Below are 21168 nucleotides of genomic sequence, written 5' to 3'. Positions count from 1 at the left end.
CGCGCTCTCTCTCTCTCTCTATGCCGTAAAAAAGTTTTTTTCTCTCGCTCTTGAGAGCGAGAACATGCGACAAACGTTGAAACCCATTTTAACAACAGAAATTCATTAATAACCATAAACAAGTTTCAATAAATTTTTTGTTTGAAATTGTTTATCGATCGCTTTCTAGTAACATTTTCATGTTTGATAAACATTTTCCCTATATATTCGTAATATTTTATCACCATTCAACAAAAATATGGTGATAAAGCTTTTAATCAAAATTTTCAGGGTGGCTTTTTTTTTGTGTATATTTTCGGACGATTTCCTGTACTTTATGCACCAAACACGCTATGTATGTATGTATGTATGTATGTTAAATTTCAATGAAATTTGGAATGTGAGACGGGATTTGGTCTAAAAGGAAATGTGCCAAATTATATCGAGATCAGTTCATATCGGAATATGGCTCTCATATATATTTTCGGTCGATTTTATATTCTTGATACGTATGTCATCATTATATTCAGAAGTACATATAGTTGGGAAGGAATAGACCAAGTCTACAGCTATTAAATATCATATATTTTAGAGACTTCTTAAGAATAATTGTTTATTATGATAGATATATCATTATTTGAATAAAAATTATAAATAAAAGTGGGAGTTATCACAATATGTTTATATGTATATGGCCTGGAAATAATAAGTCCCCTGTACATATAAATGAAATTAAAACTATCCTCAAACTTAAGGTTTTCAAACCTGGTTTTTTTTTTAGTAATTCAGTCAGGTAAATCTAAATGCAATCTGTAGAAATCAAGAGACATTAATAGTGTAAGATGATACGGCTTATGGAGGAGTGTTACCCACTGAAACATACATAAATACCTATATTTATATGTTAAAATATAAAAAAGTTAATATAATTATAGCATTCCACTATATTTTATCTTAGTCGGGGTAGCGAAGTGCACCGGGTTCAGCTAGTAATATATAAAATAAAATTTAAAAAAAAAATTAAGTTTCATTGTTTTATTTAGAAATTCACTTAAAACTAGGAAATAATTTGTCGCTTAGCCTCAAAAAATATATTCTTTCTCATGATGGAATCTCTCAAATAAAACGCTTGCCGTTTAAGTTTGCCACCATTTATAATTAAAATACAAGCGTTTTATTTGAGAGATTCCATCATGAGAAAGAATATATTTATTGAGGCTAAGCGACAAATTATTTCCTAGTTTTAAGTACATTTCTAAATAAAACACAGGAACTTAATTTTTTTAAATTATATTTTTTCAACTTTTTAGTAAAAAAATTTTTTTTGACCACTGAGAACAAAATTATAGTCAATTTAGGCCGAAAATTTAGATAAAAACTTTAAAATGCCTGAAATCGTGTAGTACCGTTATATGAAGGCTATACCAAAACCTGGACTTATGTCCATAATTTTTGGTGGGGAAGTTTCTGTACCATTGGGAACTCCAAATGCCAAGTTACAGCCAATTCTGACTAAAAATGAAGATAAAAACCTTAAAACACTTGAAATCGGATGGTACCACTATATGTGGGCTATATCAAAACTTGGACCTATGTCAACAATTTTTGGTGGAAAAGTTTCTGTACCATTGGAGACTCCAAATGCCAAGTTACAGCCAATTCGGCCTCAAAATTAAGACATAATCCTCATAATACTTGAACCTGGGCCTATGTTCACAATTTTTGGTGGGGAAATTACTGTATCATTGGAAATGCCAAATGACAGCTAGTTCGAGCAAAAATGAAGATAAAATCCTGAAATCGGGTGGTGCAAAGTTTCAGTTCGATTGGTCAACTGCAACTGTGTGGAAAATGAGTTGGTAACTTGAAATACATGTTTAATAAAACACCATTAAAACACTGTAAAATGGACCAATATTGGTTATTGTTAAATAAAACACTGTAATAAAAACATTCCTGCCCTCGTTGTATGTATGACATTGTATATAAAATTTTCCTGCCATAAAAGTATGCATTTTCGTTTTAAATGACGATTGATATCTGTCATAAAATGTAATCTGGCTTGGATATGTAACAAATTGCCTTTGCACTGATATTGACTTTCTTCACAGACGGACGGACGACCAATGTTCATTTTGTTCAATTTCTTCATTGCCCAGGCTGGCAGTGTAGGCAGAATTGTATTAGTTTGCTGCATATAATAGTGACAAAGAAATTTCATTTTGCAGAATATTGAATTTATCTACCATGTTGTTGAATGAACAAACAAACGATATTAAGTGCCTCTGTGGACGTACAAACAAAATATATTTTTGCTTAAATCAGGTATAGGCACCATATTTCCTTTTTCATACTTTTATTGTGTAAGTGCATGGTTTTTCAGTTAATTGAATTATCTGTGTGAAGAGGGTGTACCCTTTTTGCCGATAAATTACTTAATTTGAGCTTAGCAGATTCATGTTTAATTCATTGGTGGAATTTTTGTACTTCATTCTGCCTTCTGTACCCGTCAGGGTTATTAAGAGCTTTTGGGACATTATATAGGAAGTATGGACTTGCCGCCGAAAAAATTATACCGTCGTAAAAGGGGTCGTGAGAACGACCTGCTACAAAAAAATTCATGCCGATCCGAGAAGAATCCCCAAACTTCACTTGTGCCAAAAATTTGAAACTTTGTGTGGAAGATACTCAAACGTTTGAACCGATATTTCCCATATTCGAAGCTGATCTATCTCTGGAGGCTATATATCGAGGTACAAAGTTGGGATTCAATCGGTTACTCCTTTCGAGAATTATCGTGCGCAAGATTATACCGATAATTTTTGAACTTTTATGTCGAAGATACCCAAAGGAGTGCACCGATCTGATCAATCTTTGATCTTTATCTAAGTTTGAATAAATTCTTACGAGAACAAAATTTTGGACAAAATCCGGACAGACGAACAATACTAACTCGACTCCAAATTGTCTGAAACTGATTTCGTACAAACATACTTGGGGTCTAAAACCATTATTTCGTTGAGACACATTTTCATCGTATCAAGGCATATGTGCCCTCATTAGCCTAAAGGCTGACGGTGTAAAACCGTTATATGGGGGCTAAACCGAAACGCGGACCTATGTATAAAATTTTACGTTGAACAATTTTGTTGATTTCTAAGAACAATAATAAATAACAGCCAAATACAAATATATGTGAAAGAATTGTTTTGTGCCTTTCCAAAATTAAAAATTTTTTTGACTCTCCTCTTATGAAATCGATTTACATACTTTTCTCATGAGCGATTCTGAAACCATTTCCGACTACCCTTTAGATTTAGCCACAAGGCCTAAGTAGGTATAAAAGACTTCGACTTAGGAGACAGGACAACCAAAACAAAAGAGCAAAGTAATTATCAATTTTCCAAATTATTCGCGTTTCTAAAAACAAAAAAAAATGGGTACCGAAGTCCAAACCCCGTTAACTATTACCATAAATCCCGTGAAATGCTTAGGCAAACTCCCAGATTTCAGTGGAGGTTATAGAGATTTACAGATATTTATCAATTTAATTGAACGAGTCCACCCCCTTCTCAGACGTTATGACGTACCGTCACATACATAATTAAAAGCAAACTAACGGGAAAGTCTGGGGAAATCTTAGAGATAAATTGTCAAGCACAGTCTTGGAATGATATAAAGACAATTCTTATGAATAACTTTGGTGAGAGACAAATTTTAGAGGAATTATTTGGCAGATTGGAACGCGTTTTATTTAAGGCCAATAGTGTAGAATTCTACAACGACATAAAGGCCCGACTCAGAAGACTTAACAACAAGACAGTAACATTATTAGGACCAGGGGAAGCCACAAACGAAAGCGCTTAACTTATTTGAAGAAAAATTACCAGAACTAATGAAAACAATTATTATATGAAGAGACCCTGACTAACTAGAAGCAGCGATGGAAATTCTATTCCAATCAGGATATGCATACCACACTTCATCAAATGGTATATTTAATTCAAACCACAAACAATCAAACAAAGACATAAATACAACTAAGATATGACAAAATGCATGCAACAAAAAAATGTTTACGAAACTTTGTATAGAAACATTACCCTTAACAGGTTGCAGTTAATTCAAAATCGCAACCAAGGAGGAACATTTCATGTAATGGTATCAGAAACGAAATTTATGAATTCAAGGATCTATTCAAGAATAATTCTGTGTCAATTGGATCGGTAAATTCGGCTAAATACGTAAAAATGTATAAAAGAAAAAAATGTTATATCACCATATCGTGATATAACATTATGTTAAATTTAAAAGACATTCACTGAAGAATGATAGCAAAAAAAATGTCTTATCTTGTTGTATTTATGTCTTTGATCAAATCATCAAGGATAGGGAAATGGTAACACACCACAGAATAACGATAAGAAACCCCATAATAAAAGTAACCACCAATACCGAAGAAACTATTAAGGGATCAAGGGAATAATAATTACAAACCGGGAACCAACCAAAATCAAAAGAATTTCCAAAATGGACATAATTATTATCAGCCAAATAGACACATAGGAAATAATTTTACTCAACCAAGTTACCATCAAGGAAAAAAACAACCATCGGCAGAACCAATGGACATAAACATGGTCCAGACACATCCTCCACCAGAAGAACAAACATACTATGACTATAACAGTGAAGTGAAGTCATAATTATTAAGGACTCTCCTCATTAAGTAAACAATTGCATAACTATATAACTATTGTTTTCGCGTCTATTGAATGGAAGACCATCTTCTAAATTGTTTCTGTAGCGATGAATGTGTGTTTATGGTGTTGGAACACATTACTAATTATGAAGGACTTGGGCGTCAATTTCTTTCACCCTAAATGCGCACGACAATTTACAATGGAGTTCTAAAACAGGCATTTCCAGTAGTGAGAAGCATTTTCGGATGTCCCGAGTGGCAATTTCATCACGATTTTTTATACACTTCGAGTCATCAAAACTTAAATTTTTGAAAAGAAATGCGAACATCCTGGAGGTGCTGTCATATTCTACAGTGGTAAATATTCTCTAAAATGTATGGGTACTAGGCCGGGGCGATTTGAAAACCTTAATGGGCTCTTCGCGATTCTGATTCCTGGGATTGAACTGAGCAAAAAAGTCTACTGGACCATATGTCTACGATGAAAATCGAGCCTCCCGATTTTGACTTTAAGTTTTTTATCTACGTTTTTTTATACCCTCCACCATAGTATGGAGGATATATTAAGTTTGTTTTTCCGTTTGTAACGCATTGAAATACTCATTTGCGACCCTATAAAGTATATATATTCTTGATCAGGGTAAAATTCTGAGTCGATCTGTGCACGTCCGTCCGTCCGTCCGTCCGTCTGTGGTAATCACTCTAGCATCCACAAAAATGGAGATAGGACGCTGAAAATTTGGGAAAATGCGTCTTTTGTTTGCAGGCAGGTCAAGTTCGATGATGGGCTATATCGGTCCACGTTTTGGTATAGCCCCCATATAACGCTACCCCCCGATTTACGGTATTTTGACGTTTTTAGCTACATTTTCAGACCGATTTAGCTATAATTTGACATTTAGGGTTCTTAAGTGTCAATAAACTTATATAACAAAACATGTGGACATAGGTCCACGTTTTGGTATATCCCCCATATAACGGTACCCCCCGATTTACGGTATTTTGACATTTTTAGCTACATTTTCAGACCGATTTAGCTATAATTTGACATTTAGGGTTCTTAAGTGTCAATAAACTTATATAACAAAACTTGTGGACATAGGTCCACGTTTTGGTATAGCCCCCATATAACGGTACCCCCCGATTTACGGTATTTTGAAGTTTTTAGCTACATTTTCAGACCGATTTAGCTATAATTTGACATTTAGGGTTCCTAAGTAACAATAAACGTATATAACAAAAGTTGTGGACATAGGTCCACGTTTTGGTATAGCCCCCATATAACGGTACCCCCGATTTACGGTATTTTGACGTTTTTAGCTACATTTTCCGACCGATTTAGCTATAATTTGACATATAGGGTTCTTAAGTGTTAATAAACTTATACAATAAAACTTGTGGACATAGGCCCACGTTTTGGTATAGCCCCCATATAACGGTACCCCCGATTTACGGTATTTTGACGTTTTTAGCTACATTTTCAGACCGATGTAACTATAATTTGACATTTAGGGTTCTTAAGTGTCAATAAACTTATATAACGAAAGTTGTGGACATATGTAGGTCCACGTTTTGGTATAGCCCCCATATAACGGTACCCCCGATTTATGTCATTTTGACGTTTTTAGTTACATTTACAGAACGATTTAGCTATAAATTGACATTTAGGGTTCTTAAATGTCAATAAACTTATATAACTAGTGGACATAGACCATGTTTTGGAATAGCCCCCATATAACGTTAACGCCCGATTTCAGGTATTTTGAGGTTTAAATTCACATTTCTAGACCGAGTTAGCTATAACTTGATATTTCGGGTTCTTAGTGATCAAAAAAACTTATATTCGAAATAATTATGAACGTAGGTCCATGTTTTGGTATAGCCCCATATAACGGTACCTCGGTATAACGGATTAATTTGAACATTTGACATTTGAAATTCTTAGTGGTCACCACACCTCTCCACCAAAAATTGTCAAGAAAGTTCGATGTATTGATAAAGCTCCCATATAAAAGTACCTCCCGATTTTCAGTAATTTGATGATTTTAACTACAATATTAAACCGAACTAGCAGTAATTTGACATTTGAAGTTCTTAGTAGTCACAACACCTCTCCATAAAAAATTGTCAAGATAGGTCCATGTTCGGATATAGCTCCCATATAACGGTACCTCCCAATTTTCAGTAATTGGAAATTTTAGCTAAAATTTTTAACCGAACTAACTGTAATTTGACATTTGAAGGTTGTAGTGGTCACCACACATCTGCATCAACAATTTTCAACGTAGCACCAATAAAACGATACGGCTTTACCACCCGTGAAACGTAGTGTTGGATGCGTGGGACTTCGGTAGACTCCTAATTTTTCAATGTATCTCTAAAGGCCTAACAGCTCAACTCGAAAGAGAATTAATTAGATACTTCCCGATTTTCGGTACTTTGAGGATTTTACTTAAAATGTTCAAGGTCCATGTTTTGGTATAGCCCCAAAACAAACCTCCCGATTTTCCGTACCTTAGCTTTATTTTTTGGACGAACTTTCTGTAATTTGAAATTTAAAAGCCAACAAAAATTTTTCATTTAAGTTCATATTTTCGTATAGCCCACATACCTCCGAACTAGCTGTTAATGACATTTGAAGTTCCCACGTTATGTACCGATTTTTGGTATTTTGAGGATTCTAGCTACAATTTTTAACCGAATTAGGAGTTATTTGATATTAAAGGCTCCCATCAAAAACTGTCAACATATGTCCATGTTTTATTATAACCCCTATATTACGGTACCTCCCAATTTCTAGCCCACCAAAAATTGTCAACATACATAGTTAGATATAGGCACCATAAAAAAGGGCCTACCGAATGAAACATTTTATGTACATTATCTGACATTTTAACGTACCCACTTAAAGTTGGGGACAGGAATGAAAACTAATTATTCCATTTTAGTTCAGAATATTTTATGATGGAGGGTATGAAAAGTTCGGCCCGGCCGAACTTAACGCTTTTTTACTTGTTTTTTTGACATCTTCGCATATAACAGCCAAACCATTGAGATTTTCGAGCCAACGCAAAAGCAAGAATTGTAGCCAAGACATTAATTAAGAACTCTCTTATACGTCGCAAAAGCATTGGAACGCCTTTTCAGGCAGTTTTGGTCTTGAGAAGGTGCAAACTTTTCGGAAAATGTCGATAAATGACACTGTGCTACAAAAGTTGACCAGAAAAATATTCAAGCGTTCTGATGTAAAATTCCATCGTGTTGGGATCCATGGAGAACGAAAATGCCTTTAGTTCGTTTGGGTCGCTTCGTATTATTTTTTTTATAACGGTAAAAGTAGTGAAAATCTGGGTTTCTTATATTTTAAAAATAAAAGGGGATATCTTATTTTTTCCGCAACGGATTTCTTTTGATCCTTCTTCCTTTTAACGGGGTGAATAATATCTTTTGAATAAGCTATTATTGTTTTGAATCATTTAGCAAATGGCTAAGTTATAGTGGTTTAAGTCTGAAAAACCCCACAAAAAAACCTATAGCTATATCCAAATCTGGACCGATTTTCACCAAAATCAATAGCGTTCTTCCTATGGCTAAAAAAGTATATTCCCTAATTTTCTGCTGAATCGGACAAAAAATGCGACCTGTACGTTGCGAACATAAATACATGGACAGACGACAGACGGACATGCATAAATCGACTTATAAAGTGATTATATGTATATCCCCAAAAGGAACTATGGCTCTATTTCGTTTCCTTTTGTATGTTATATACAAATGCACAAAGACATAATACCCCTTACCACAGTGTGGTGTAGGGTATAATAAATTAAAATTCATTATAGACACTGCAGCTACACACTCATTAGTAAATCCCAGACTGTGTAACCCGAAACGGAGAATATATTCTGAACCACTGACACCTAAGACCCTCCAGTATAATGTACAATCTACTATTGTATATAAAGTACAACTGTTTTCAGAGGTAGGAGCTGTGGATGATTTTTTTTAATAGGGAATGGCGTACTCGTACGCTTTAAAGCTATCATAAATTACACCGACAATGTTTTACTTATAAACAATGTAAAAATACCACTTCTCTACGCTACAGCGCGCTGAAACCAACGGTGTCCAATTTATTGTCGCCCATGAAAACGGACTCATCCATCTGAAGGAACAACGAAATCTGCATATTGAACTTATACTCCAAGAAGGAATATATGATGTTCAGAACTTTAAGGTCGAAATAAAGGATTCTAAGGACCGCTTGGAGACCATACACTTGGATAGAAAGGACCAAACAGTAGTAAACTCGGCAAACCGAAGAATCGATTAGACTCATTTTCAAGAGATTGGATGAATCTAACTTGAACGTACTGTTGGATAAATTGGAATTCTTTAAAAGAGAAACGGAATTTTTAGGACATGTGGTTACTCAAGATGGAATTAAACCCAATACGAAGAAAATTGATTGTGTTATAAATTTTCCCCTACCTAAAATCCCAAAGCAGATAAAACAATTTCTTGGACTTACCGGATACTATAGGAAGTTTATAAAGGATTATTAATTAATTGCTAAACCGATGACTATCTTCTTGAAAAAGGACGCAAAGATTGACCCTTCTGACCCAGAGTACCAATGTAGTTTCCAAACATTCAAGAAACTACTTACAAATGACCCAATTTTAGCTTACCCAAACTTCTCGAAGATATTTACTCTTCTGATTGACGCTAGCAATTACGCCCTATGCGCAATACTCTCCCAAGACGACCATCCCATTTGTTACGCTAGTCGTACCCTTAATGAACAAGAGATCAATTATATCACCATAAAAAAAACTTTTAGCTATAATTAGGTCGACAAAATATTTCCGATCCTACCTTTTTCGGCGTAAATTCCTTATAGAAACAGATCATAGACCATTGACATGGTTATTTTCGATTAAGGAGCCAAATTCTAAACTCGTTCGATGGAGGTTAAGACTTTCAGAATTTGACTATGAAATTAAATACAAGAATCGAGCGGTAACAAGGGGACATAAATCTATTGGCGACCGACGAATTGATAACACTGTGCAACATTTTTAAAGTATGTTTGTGCAAACAATTTCAAATGCGGTTTTTATGAAAGTACAGAGGCAATAGACAAAAACCCTCTTTGGGTTTAGTTTTGTTAGATCGGGTTCGGATTTTATGGCCCTATCTAAACATGGCAAAATATTGACTTTTTTAAGAAAATCGGGGCTATAACTTTGAAACCAATACAAATCTTTCCATGACATCCGCAGCAAACTTGTAGATAAGAACAAGAATAATGTATTTGGAAACATAATGAACAGGAATAACCTCATTTATTGCCTAAAATTTTATAATATATCTAAAATTTCCGTGATTTGTATATATTTCGCAGCGTATCTCCAAAACCGTAAAATATTTCTTGATGTTATCTTTGGGAAAAATATTCGCTGGAATGTAATACACAATTCTTCAGATCATTGTTGTAAAATTCCTCTAACGCGTTGTTTCTATCATAATTTTCAACGACAATTTGATAAATATATCAACAATACATTGAAATTTCAAATATGAGAATAAACAGCCTGTGTGAACGTTGTTTGAAATATGTTTTGTAGAAAGTATGATATGAAATACCGCCTAAACAACATGAAATAAGTGTTTTACAGTTTCAGAATGTTCTGAAGAATTGCTGAGGACATTATTTGGAAAATTTTTGCGAAAGGCTACTTGGTTCAACTTTTAATAGTTTGGCAGTTACTGACCATAATTCCAGAAATTATGTAATCTTTCCTATATTTGATCAATTTTGATGCGCTATATGTGGTTTTTCGTAGCTCGTCTGTTCGACATATAAGTTCTACTACTATATATATAATATGGCTGAAGACTGCAAAGCAAAATTCTTATTAGTTTCTTAGATAAAGCACGGATCAATTGAAAAAAAGGGTCGTTTTAGCCCGGTATAGATGTGGCCATAAAATCCAAACCCGATCTAAAAACACGAAACCCAACTAAGGGTTTTGTAGTCTTAATATGTACTTTCAGAAAATGCCCACTAGAAGTTGTTTGCATGTTCAGTGTTGCACAGTGTAATTAAGGAAAGTAGCTCACCGATTAACATGTTTAAAAATCAAATAATAATAAATAGGAAACAATTTTTAAATATAATAGAAAGAGAATACGTTTTGATGTTATTGAAAACCCACTTTGACCCTGACCATATAAATGCGATTATAGTTAACAATGAATTCTATGATATATTTCGAGACACTTATTTGGAATTCTGGAATTTGGAAATTGGAAGACATAGATGATGAAATTATTTTGACCGAAATTATAGAGAAGGAACATTTAGACAAGAATCATCGGGGTATACAGGCAGTGTTTGAAGAATTGAAAACTCGAATATATAAACCTAAATATAAAAACAGAATAACCCAATTTATAAATAACTGCGAAATATATGAGAAATACGATAGAAGACCCCCCAAGATCCCCTTCAAAATAACGAAAACTCCGAATAGTACACGGGAAATAATAAACGTAGAGGTTTTTTATAGTTTGACCAAAACCCTCTTTATGACAATAATAGATAAATTTTCAAAATTTGCCGTTGCATATAAAATAATTGGAAGGACATGGACAGAGTTCAAGACGAAACTTCTTCAATACCTAAATACTTACGGAAAAGTAAAGAAATTAGTCGTAGATAATGAGTTAGGTTTTAAAGCAATTCAAATGCAACATTTCTTAAGGACGAAGATGTAGAAATCCATTACACATCCAACAGTAATCACTCTTCGAATTCCGACATTGAGAGACTACATAATACTATAAACGAACACTTGAGACTCCTTAGACATGTCGAACGGAACAGAGACGAAGACATAGAAGATAGAATAAATAGAATCATCGGATTCTATAACAACGCGATACATAGTACGACATGTGTCAGACCTATAGACTTTATATCAGGTAAAATACATGCGGATAAATACAAAGAATTTCATGACAAAATAGCTCTGAAGAAAGAGCAATACATTAAGAAATTAAATGAAAATCGCGAGGAATTAGAGGAATTAACGAATTAGAAATATTGTGGCGTTTTTTATTGGGATAGTGGAAGAGGTTTGAACTGTTTTCGCAGACACTTTCGTCGGATTTGTGTGAGGTTGCCAAGGAAAAACTTCCCATTGAACTTTTTTCTTTGCTTACCTTTATACTTCGAGCTGACGATTGAGTTTTGGGTATAAAAAGTTTCTTGTTGATAAAGTTATTGAAAAATAACTTCGGTGGAGAATATCCACAAACAAGAAACAAGGGAACTTATGAGATCCAGTGGCGTGGATCGAAACTATAGTATTTCCTGCCTTACCCCTTGGCGAACAATGCCAAATCTTTTCCACTAATAAACTAGTTGTTTTAAAATATTAAAACAACAACAATGGGATTAAGCCAGAAAATTTTGAAAAAACCAAAAAAAAAAATTATCGATTTTTATAAGGGAAATTAGAGGATAAAAAAATCACCGTAAGTACCGGAAAATAGACGCTCTGAAAATAGACAAGGAACATATAGAGAATAAGACAACAGGACATAAATATTATAAAACACACGTCAGACCGAAGAAGAAATACCAAGATAGAGATAACCCCACAATTGCCGCAAACAAATAATTCCATTTCACTTTCAGAAAATGGACCGATTAATGATTACGACATAGATTACGACTATTACGGCTCAAAAATTACATATCCACGACCTAGCCAACAATAACGGATACATACCCATTAAGATTAAAGAATTTAGACCCATAGAGAATTACAGTAAAATATTACATATCATTAATCTAACCGAATACGACCAGACCCTAGAACTTATATCGGGAAACATTAACGTACTAAGTAAAATTAAATTAGACACTAAACCTCTATTAAACACACTGAAAGTAAAATGCTTCTTTGTATCAATGGGTTTCATTGATTATTTTTTATTGATGTTATGAAACGTTCCATTAATATAATGAAATGTTTCATTCATGCAATGAAACTTTACGTTATTTAAAATTCAATAATTTTTGGTTTCATTGTATAAACGAAACGGATTTCATTGATGCAATGAAACTTTTAATTTCTATATATTTAAGAAAAATATGTATGTTTTGAATTCAAACTAAATAGAATGGGCTAAAAACACTAGTACTTCTTCTTCTTTTTTATTTGCCTATTCGTCATACGAATTTTAGCGATCAATACAATTACAATAAAAATTCTATTTTAAATAAAAATATTAGATAAATTCATAAATTTTTCACAATATCGGCAAATATGTCTCTACTTCTGGCAGCACTTAGTAGGTATCCAACATCTCGAAATCCTGTCCATTCTTGAATATTCGCAATCCAACATAATTCTTTTCGGCCTTTAGGATTTTTACCTTCTATTGTTGATTTTAAGATATCTTGCAGTATTTTGTATTTTGAATTTCTCATGATATGACCAAGGTAAGCTGTTTTTCGTCTCTTGATGTTTATCATGATCTCTCTACTTCGATTCATTTTTCGCATCACTTCATTGTTTGTAATTAAGGCCGTCCACGGAATTTTTAATATTCGGCGGTATACCCACATTTCGAAGGATTATAATTTCTTAACATCTACTGCTTTTATTGTCCATGTTTCCATAGCATATAATAATGTTGACCATATATATGCTTTTACAAATCTACATTTTGTTTCCAGGTTAATATCATGGCTGTTCAGAACTTTCTTGTATTTAAAAAATGAGTCACGTGCAATTTCAATACGCCTTCATATTTCTTTGGAGCAATCCCATTCGTCATTTATGTCTATTCCAAGATATTTAATGTTTTGGACTCTTTCAATTGAGAAGTTTTGTATTTTTATGGAAATGTTGTTGTGGCTATTTCTCCTGCTCACAATCATATATTTTGTTTTCTTTGTGTTTATATTTAGGCCATATTTGTTACTGCATGTTACCAATTAATTTGTCCATTAATTCTTGTAGGTGTGAGATACTGTCAGCTAATATTGTAGTATCATCAGCATATCGTATGTTATTAATGTATCTACCACCAATGAATATGCCTTTGGACGTTTTGTTGATGGATTCTTCAAAATTTTATTCGGAGTAGATATTGAATAACAGTGGAGACAATATACATCCTTGTCTTACGCCTCTTGTTATAAGAGTAGGTTCTGTTATATCTCCATCGATTTCAATTTGTGCGGATTGGTACCAATATAGATTTTTGATACATCTGATTTCTTTGCTGTCAATACCAATTGATTTCAGGATATCAATTAGTTTGTCGTGTTGTAACTTGTCGAACGCTTTTTCATAGTCGACAAGACATAAGAAAACATCTTTCTGCACTTCTCGGCATTTTTGAATAATAATTTGTAGGGAGAGTAAAGCTTCACGAGTACCCAAAGCTTCTCTAAAACCAAATTGAGATATGCCCTTATATTTTTCGCATTTTTCATAAATTCTCTTGTGGATTATCCTGAGGAATATTTTTAAAGCGTGGCTCATAAGACTTATTAGCCTGTAATCATTACATGATTTGGCGTAGCTTTTCTTGGGTATGGTTACGAAAGTTGATTTTAACCAATCTTGAGGATATATTCCCGTCTCATAAATCTCGTTAAAAAGTATACACTAGTACGCAAACATCTTTTTGAAAAATGGCGAAAATGTATATATTCGATGTGTTTGATTTGCTTTAAAAATGAATGAAGCAGTTTCATTAAATAAATGAAAGAGTTTCATTAAATAAATGAAACATTTTTGAAATTCCTTTTTGCGTTTTGCATTCTTTGTAAATCTATTAAGTTATAAACTATGTCTTCTAATTATTTTGTCTTTATTAAACAAATTAAATTTCTGACAATCATAAAAAGAACACATTTATATATTGGCTACATACATATGTATAGAACCACATACATTAATATGTATGCATGAATATTTGCCAAAACTAGCAGAAACGTCATCAACTGTACAAAAATTCACTACTGTCGCCGATCATCCACATTTAAAAGAATGCTCTTCTCAGTTCTTTGTTATTGTTTGTATTGTCGTTCATTGAATTCCATTTGTGGTTGTGTGTGAGTATTTAACAAGCAGAAAAACACATGTTGGCAAAACAACCACCGCTTTTTTAGCTACATCAAAATATGTTCAAGAACATTGTTGTAGTTTGCACTAAACCACAGTCAAGTGTGGATGAAAAAAGTTATTTTACGTCTGGTGTTTTCAACTATAAAAACTGTGATGTGTTTAACATGAAAAGAAAATTAAATTTAATGAAAAAGTTTCATTGCCTTAACGGAAAAGTTTTATTGCATCATTGAAGAAGTTTCATTGCATCAATGAAGGAGTTTCGTTGCATTAATGAAAAAGTTTCATTGCATTAACGAAAAAGTTTCATTGCATTATTGAACAATTTCGTTAATTTTAGTTCAATGAAACTCAATGAAACTTTTTTCATTTATTCAATGAAGCTGTACGTTGCACAATGGTTCAGGAATCGATTTTCCTTGCCAAAAATCAAAATTTTGTTTTGTCAAAGATATTTAATTTCTATATAGTATTCGATAGTAAACATATTGAAACTAAGGAAACCAAAAAATTAGGCCCAAATATTGGAAGGTGTGGGCGTGGCGTGCCCCTAAAAACGAGCATTTCCCCATTTTTGGGAAATACGTCATTTTTGCAAATTTCTGGAGAAAGACGAAGCTATTTCTCTGAAATTATAACAGTTCTTGTGTTCTTTGTTTTTTTGTAAGGTAGGTAGGATTGTGGCGTGTAAAAATCGTTTTAGTAAATTACCGTAGCGTTTATACAACATGATCTATTTTATTTTTCCTCGGGTACTAAATTTTATGAAATTCCAAATTTAGTGGACTAGAACTTTTGTGGAACAACATGGAACAAAGTGCTGTTTTCACAGGAAGATGCCCGAAAGTCTCCTCTTCCAGCCCATATATACTTTTGTACCCGTCCTGTTCCGTCCGTTTAACACTTTTTTCAATTGATTGAAATTACATGGGTAAAAATGTGTGTTTTTCTATACTGTTTCCATATGAATTACAGTTTTTTGACACAAATTACAACGTTTTTGAGTATATGAGTTTTTATACGAGTTATATAAGTTTTATTAAAACCCAAGGAGATTTTTTTTAATTTTTGAAAATATTTAATTTTTTTTTACAAATTTTTGAATTTTTTTTTGGTAATTATTTTGTTTATTTGTTGGTGTTTGACCACCTTTAATACATAGGAAGATATAAAAACCACAAAAACACTCATATTTTGATGAAAAATAGTTAAAAAAACTCAAAAGTTTAATTTTGACCTTGAATTTCTCTGCAACTACCAGACCGAACTTGAGTGCTAATAATTCGTCTGAAAGCTGATTGTGTTATCTGTCTAACAAAAAAAGAATTATGAATATATCTGTATCCGTTCAAAAGTTACAGAATTTTGACAAGGAAAAACGATTCTGAACCACTGTGCGTTGGCTCAAAATCAATGACAAATTTCATTGATAGAAGGATTTCATTCATAATACGTAGCTTTTTCTTTCAGTGCACGATGTATACAAATTTTGAATTATTAAGAGCGAAAGTTGACTCTCTCAAACCCCACATGTTAGGAAAAGGACTGAAACTGATAGCAGGAAATATCGATAGCGAGGACAAAGAACAGATGGAAAAAAATCTCGAATTACTTCATACGAATCAGACCTACATGATCAATAATATACATGGATTAACACACATTAGCACGACAATGTCTCAACAAATCAAAAACATAACTAATCACATTAACAGTCAACAGTACTAAATTGAAACATACTTGAATAAATTTAGAAATGTGATACAGAAAAGAATTTCAACAATAGAAGAAGAGATAACTTATATGTCGCAGGTATACCAAATTAATAACGATAATTCAAAATTACAAAATCATATAAATGATATCGATAACACAATTTTTTCTAGTAAATTAGGGGATCTATTGACAACGGATCTATTGACAAAGACCGAGATCGACTTGATTCCTGACTTAGAAAGTTATACCAACATTAAGATAACAGTAGCATTTCAGACACATAACCTTTATATAATACTTACTGACATATATAATACTTACTTACTGACATAGATCGCAATATCTTTAAGGTCAACCTTAAAGACGGACTACGAAAGAATCTCGAGAAATATAATGATAATGATAGGACAGAGAAGCCATTCGACAGTCGATACGTCTGAAGAGCTGCTTAACCAACAGCGAAACCAGGTAACGTAAATTGGTGACTGTGTGGCTTCGAGCCCTTGGCTTTCCTTTTTCACTTGCAAAAAATTTCCGATCATCAAGCTTTACTCTAAACGAGAAAATTAATAAAAAATATAATGATAAATGTTTGACAAATCTTTTAAAATCTAAAGAGGCGGAGTGTCCAATGAAAATTTTACAAGAACAAGAAATAGTAGAAGTACTCACAGGCGCGTTAGTATTTAAGAATTTTAATGATAACTATTCACACAATTGTAATAATGAGAAAACAAACGTTAAAGGAACCTTTCATATCAAACTAGCAAAGTGCCCGCTACTTCGTATGCGTTAAATATACAAAACAAATAAACAATATATAATATAGAATGGTGGCAACATTTTGTGTACTAATACGTACCACTTTAGTTCGATTTTCGTCACGCCTACACATCAAGAGAAATCCACATTTTTTGAGATATTTTAATTGAGGTTCTCAGCGCAAATACGGCCTAACCCAACAACCGCCATCCTCATTTCCAGCTCTATCTGTTCCCCTAAAACCAATTATAGAACTATTAAGTACTTTACATGTAAATACATAAATACGAACCTCCTCCTATTATTTCAAAATTCCCTTTACACAATAACAAATTGTACCAAATCCTGTGCCATTGACAACTTTTCGTATATTTATGGCACATATTTCTTAAATCGGACGTTATAAGCAAATGATAACAGTAATCTTAATTCCAAATCTCACGAATCCAGATCTATCCGTTCATCCAATACAAAATTGGACCATACATGGAACCATTTCGTACCCCTAAGTGTACCTAATTCCACATTTTAGGATTCGAGCGCTATAATTTCACCCAAATCCTAATTGTACAAAATGTAGTACCTTTGGTAAGCATAAGTACGCAATTCCAAAGCTAAGTACGCATTTCCAAAACTATTAATTCCAAATTTCTTGATTCCAGCTCTACCCGTTCGCTCAAATCCAAGTTGTACCAAATTAAGTACCGTTTAGTAGTTTTCGTACATATAAGTACGAATTTCCAAAACTTCCTCAATCCTACACCCCAACAGTAATCTTAATTCCAAACTTCAAGATTCCAGCTCTAGCCGTTCGCTCAAATCCAAATTGTACCAAATTTAGTACTTTTCGTACTCATAAGTACGAATTTCAAAAACTACATCCATATCTCAATCCTACACTCCTACAGTAATCTTAATTCCAAATTTCTTGATTCCAACTCTATCCATTCGCTCAAATCTAAATTGTACCAAATTTAGTACTTTTCCTACCCATAACTAAAAATTTCCAAAATTTTATCAATCCTACAATTCAACAGGTATTTTAATTCCAAACTTGAGGATGGCACCTACATCAGATCACCGAAATCCAAATTGTACCAAATTTAGTACCATTAAGTACTTTTCGTACCCATAAGTACAAATTTTCAAAACTACCACAGTGCTATGTTCAAACAATAAGCTTAATTCCGAATTTCAGGATTCCAGATATATCCGATAACTCAAATCCAAATTTGGTACCATTTAGTACTATTCCTATCTATAGTACGAATTTGCAAACCTCCCTCTATCAACACTCCAACATCAATTTTAATTCCGAATTTCACGATTCCAAATGTATCCTATCACTGAAATCCAAATTGTACCAAATTTAGTACTATTTAGTACTTTTCCTACCCATAACTACAAATTTCCAAAACTTTATCAATCCTACACTCCAACAGTACTCCTTATTCCAAATCTCGGAATTTCAGCTATATCCGTTCACCCAAATCCAAATTGTACCAAATTTGGTACTATTTAGTACTATTCGTACCCATTAGTACGAATATCCACAACTACCTCAATCCTACACGCCAACAGTAATCTTAGTTCCAAATTTCAGAATTACGGCTGCATCCGATCACCGTAATCCAAATTGTACCAAATTTAGTACCATTTAGTACTTTTTGTTCCCATGGGTCCGAATTTCCAAACCTACCTCTATCCAGCACTCCAAAAGTAATCTTAATTTCGAATTTCAGGATTCCAAATGTATCTGAGCACCCAACTCCAAATTGTACCAAATTTGGTACCATTTAGTACTTTTCGTTGCCATAAGTACGAATTTCCAAAAGTATCCCAATCCTACACTCCAATAGTAATCTTAATTCCAAATTTCACTATTCCAGCTCTATCTGATCACTTAAATTCATATTCTACCAAATTTGGTACCATTTAGTACTTTTCGTACCCAAAAGTACGAATTTCCAAAATACCTCTATCCTACACCCCGACTGTTATCCTAATTCTAAATTTCAGGATTCCAGCTGCATCCGTTCCCCCAAATCCAAATTGTACCTTATTTGGTACTATTTAGTACCTTTCGTACCCATATGTACGAATTTCGAAAACTACCTCCATATCTCAAACCTATGCTCCAACAGTAATAGTAATTCCAAATTTCAGAATTCCAACTTTATCGGTTCGCCCAAATTCAAATTGTACCAAATTTAGTACCATTTAGTACTATTCGTACACATGAGTACACGTTTTCAAAACCACCTTCTTATATTAACTCATCTTCTAAACCTTGATTTTCATTCCAAATTTCAAGATTTTAGCTCTATCCGTTCACGTAATACCAAATAGTACTAAATTTAGTAACTTTTAGTACTTTTCGTACACTTATAGTTCGAATTTCCAAAAACCATTTGGTACACCTTTCTAACTCTCCATCAGTGAACCTCATTCCAAATTTCAGAATTCTAGCTCTTCGCGTTTGCCTAATACAAAGGGTACCATATTTAGTACCTTTTAGTACTTTTAGTACAGTTCTAGTTCGAATTTCCAAAAATCCAGCTTATCTGACACCTTCGGACCAAGAGTGACCCTCACCCAAAATTTCAAGATTCTAGCTTTAGCCGTTTAGTCTGGGCGTTGATTATCAGTCAGTCAGTCAGTGAGTCAGTAAGTCATCATTACTGAACTCTTTTATAAGTATAGATTTAAAAATTGTAAAATTTATACAACAAATAAAACATATGTAACAAATTTCGTAACGAAAATCAAAGAACATCTAAATGAAACTGCCAATAATATAAATAATCTATCTACATGAAACAACTAAAATATGAAGAAAATATAGACAATATTGTTGAAAATTCCAACCGAATAAAAACAATAAACCTAAGTATTGACATAATAATTGTAATAATATGCATAACATTTATATCTAAACCCAGACAGAAATTAATTATTTCGTTGGAGCCTCAATGAAAATCGAAATAATATAAATAAATCACACATACACGCGTACACATTTTTCATGCCTTTTTGTTTTACCTTTTCTTACTTCCGTTCTAAAGATACAAAATTTCCAAATAATTTTGCTCGTTATAAAATTATTTTTTCCAATAACTAAAACTGCAAAACTAAATTTCACAATAATTCAATCAACGACACACTTTTCCAAATTTCTATTTAATTTTATCCAGACTTACAAATTGCTAACATTTCACTATGTTAGCTTGTTTATTTCGACTTAAATTTTCACTACACACTTGTTTCGAATTTGCTAATGAATGCTCGATTGTAAAAATACATAAATTAATGAATAAATCTTTTGCTAACGTAAGCTAATTGTAAGAATATATAAATTAACCAAAAAATCAATAAAGTTCAATAGCACATACATACACCTTCATTAATGGAAACGTTAAGTGTTATTTTCTTTATTTTTTTAATGGACACACACACCGTTTTGGCTATATATACATACATGTCTTTTTTGAAATCAATAGGGCTTTTATATTAGCACCAAAATGCGGTTTTAGAGCTGTTACGTCTTTTTTTGCTAAAACAGGCAACATTTTTCGTCATTTACCATACAAAAATAAATGACGATAGCTACGTCATTTATTCTAAACAACGCACGAAACACCATACTATTATAAGCAACCCTGTTTTTTGTCATAAACTACCGAAAAATGCAACTGTTTTATGTTGTTGTTGTATGATAGAGAAAAACAAAAATATTCAAACAATAAGAAAAGTGAAAATAAATGGTTAAAAAACTTGCAAAAATTATAATTTTTGTTTTTGAATTAAGTCAAATTATTTGATAAACATTTTTGTTGTGAAATTTCTATTTTT

Source organism: Musca autumnalis, unplaced genomic scaffold (assembly GCF_047663935.1).
Source record: "Musca autumnalis isolate F117 unplaced genomic scaffold, ASM4766393v1 scaffold_4, whole genome shotgun sequence".
NCBI lineage: Eukaryota > Metazoa > Arthropoda > Insecta > Diptera > Muscidae > Musca > Musca autumnalis.
Note: the sequence above shows the minus strand (reverse complement) of the source record.